The following is a 3,204-nucleotide window of genomic DNA, read 5'->3' as shown; positions in this document are numbered from 1 at the left end:
GATTCAGTGAGATAGCCATGGTCAGTCTAAGCCTCTCAATTACCCTCCTCATCAACTTGGCTCTCTGCTGCAACCGCTTGAGTAGAAGCAGCTTGAGTGTATGGCAGAGTGAGGGACATGGCTCCCGGGAAGCAAGGCAGGACTGGCTCAGAATTATGTCAGGTCTGTTCACAGAGCTCTAAAGGTGCAGATTGAAAGTGCCAAACCCAGGAACTGCCCAGGGCCAGTTGACCACATCTCCAGGTCACAAAAAAGCCCACTAATCTCTGTCTGTTTGGTGATTTCTCTGGGAGAAGACCAATGTTCCCTCTAGGCTGAGTTAGTGTGCGCTAGCTCACAATTCTTTAGCTTCCAGCTCACACATTTTTGTCTCAGCTCAGGAAAAACGGTGCTATAGCAAACTAATTTATGCAGTAGCTCACAAACTTTGATGCCAGTAGTTCACAAAGTAGAATTTTTGCTCACAAGACTCTGCAGTTTAGAGAGAACATTGGAGAAGACCCTTCATCAGAGACCCCTTGGGAGTGGGTGTACTGGTTGGAACCACCTGGAGAACCTATAAGGCAGCAGCAGCAGTCACTTTAAGTGCCTGAAGATCTTGGTCTCTCTACTAGTATGCCCAGCTGTCTCTCTGAGCAACAAACTTACTGTGAGCCCAGAGTCACTGCAGGAGCTGGGAAAGACTGTGGCTGTGTGGCCATTGACTTGGCCCAGCTGGTGGAATTTCAAGTCTGCTCTCTCAGTTTCCAAGTACTTGCCAGAGTCAACCCTGCTTAGCTTCCAAGATCTGATAAGATTGGGCTTGCCTGGGCTATCCAGGTCAGGGTACCTTCAACAAAGTTATTGACAGATTTACTGTAAGTACTTCAGATTGTTGCATTCAGTAGATAAGAACTTATTGGTGCTTTCTGACCCAAGAAACATCTGGCAATTTCTCCCCTGGCTTCAACGTGGTAGAACTCTGTGCCCTGTGGGACCTAATGCCATTCCACAGGGCCTGTAAAGCAGGGGTGCTCTGCTAGGTGTTCAGTTAAGAACAACAGTCCCATCTGTCTGTCACTCCTCCTCCCTGCCTTCCCCCTGTGAGGCAGTGGCCCCACTGGAAGTATTTTAGCATCATCTACCAGGTTGATTGTTGTGTATTTATTGTCTTTTAACTGTTTTAACTATGTACTTATTATATGAATATATTCCATTGTTGTACATCACCCTGAGACCTGTCTTTACAGGGGAGGGCAAGTTAAAAATCCATTGTAATAAATAATAAATAAAATAACCACTCCAGTCAACATACTGGCTTCAGCATTCTGTACTGATTGAAGTTTTCAAACACTTTTCAAGGGCAGCCCCATGTAGAGACACTGTGGTAATCTAATCTAGATGTAGCCACAGTGACTTGATCTATTATGCCCCGGAGGAGCCACAGCTGGATAACCAGTCGAAGCTGGTAAAACTCACTCCTGTCCACAGCTGCAACCTGCTTATCCAGTAGAAGGCCTGGGTCCAAGGGGAGTGCAACCCCAACTGACAATGTGTTTCACCTTAAATCTTGGCTCAGACTTTCCATTCACCAGCAGCACTTCTGTTTTGGGATTAAACTGCAGTTTATTAGCCTGCATCCACTTCATAACTGCATCCAGGCACTGCTTCAGAGTCTCTGCACCTTCCCCAGGATCCACTAGAAGTGCAAGACAGAGTTGATTGTCATCTGCATAGTGGGGACAACCCATCCCAAATCTTCAAATGACCTCCCTCAGCAGTTCATGCTAAAGAGCATAGGGGACAAGATGGAGTCTTGTGGGACTTTACTGGCCTAAGAGAAAATGAGAATAAGGGTGGACATATGGACATATGAAGCTGCCTTATACTGAATCAGACCCTTGGTCCATCAAAGTCAGTATTGTCTTCTCAGACTGGCAGCGGCTCTCCAGGGTCTCAAGCTGAGGTTTTTCACACCTATTTGCCTGGACCCTTTTTTGGAGATGCCAGGGATTGAACCTGGGACCTTCTGCTTTCCAAGCAGATGCTCTACCACTGAGCCACCGTCCCTCCCCTGAGACCACACATGCTAAATAATGCAGTTTCAATCCACTTCAGAAACTGTTTGAAAATAGATTTTGCAATTTCATACAGCAAAATCCAGTTGGAAAGTGCCTTGAGAGTGCATTATTTAGCATGTGTGATCACACCCTAAGAAGAATCAAATTCTGTCTCTAAAAAGATGAATTTAAAAAAAGAAAAGAAATTCCACTCTCTATAACAATGCTAAATCATGTGCCCATTTACCCAGAAGTAAGTACCACTGAATAAAGAGGGACTTACTTCTGAGTAGCTGCGCATTGGACTGTGCTGTAAATTGCACAGCATGCCACAAAGAATAATGAATGAGATCATTAGCAGTATACCATTTATCCATCAGAAGCTAAACTGAGTGGAATTGTGTGCAAGAAAGGATGCACCAGATTCCTTTTTTGACTGTTGCTTTCATTTGCATATGTGGAGCCCGCAAAGGGCATTGATTATGTTAACGGTGCTCCATTTATCTTTGAAATAGACATTCTAAGCTTAAGCAAACATGAAAGAAATCTAATTCTGACATAAACATGAAAGATAATAAGTTTGCAATGAACTGTTCTAAATATAATGTAATTAGAAATGATTTTCTTGTGCTGTTCTGTTTATGGTAAGGTGCTTTTAAATTTCATTTGAAACACAAAGTCACTATTAGTATCCAGATTTTTTGTCAGCGACAGCTTACATAATTGAGTCACTTCTGTATTTCTGTTGCACACATTGTTTCTACAAAAGATGTGAATTATCATAATAATCTAAAACCAAGTTAAAATTAGCACCACTGTAGTTTTAATTCATGCAGCAAATTCAGCCCTACATTCTGCTGCGTCATCCCTTCTTTTCTTTCCTTGTTCCTCTTTTCTTTTGCTCATGCTTCTGCAACAATTATGGACCAAATCCCCCCCCCCCCTTTCATCCTTGACCCACATTTAAAGTTCTTTATTTTCTTCCACAACACTTACTGGGAGCCATTGAGAATCCAGCCCACAGCCACATAACCTAAAGTTATGCATGATCCCATCTTATTTATTTATTTATTTGATCGATTTATATCCCCCCCTCCCTGCTGAAGAAGGTTCAGGGTGGCTCACAGTGTAAAACCACAACAAACAATTAAAATCCATATATATT

At 42.9% G+C, this 3,204-nt stretch overlaps 1 non-coding gene across 1 annotated transcript; it reads right to left on the bottom strand.

The window, feature by feature from the left end:
* Window positions 1-1,977: 1,977 nt before the first annotated feature.
* Window positions 1,978-2,044, bottom strand: TRNAS-GGA (transfer RNA serine (anticodon GGA)). The gene has a single exon. It is a non-coding gene; the product is annotated as a tRNA-Ser (tRNA).
* Between the last annotated feature and the right edge of the window lie 1,160 nt (window positions 2,045-3,204).

Source organism: Heteronotia binoei, chromosome 14 (assembly GCF_032191835.1).
Source record: "Heteronotia binoei isolate CCM8104 ecotype False Entrance Well chromosome 14, APGP_CSIRO_Hbin_v1, whole genome shotgun sequence".
Classification (NCBI taxonomy): Eukaryota; Metazoa; Chordata; class Lepidosauria; order Squamata; family Gekkonidae; genus Heteronotia; species Heteronotia binoei.
The sequence above is the reverse complement of the archived record's forward strand: the minus strand, read 5'-3'. Positions and strand labels throughout refer to the sequence as shown.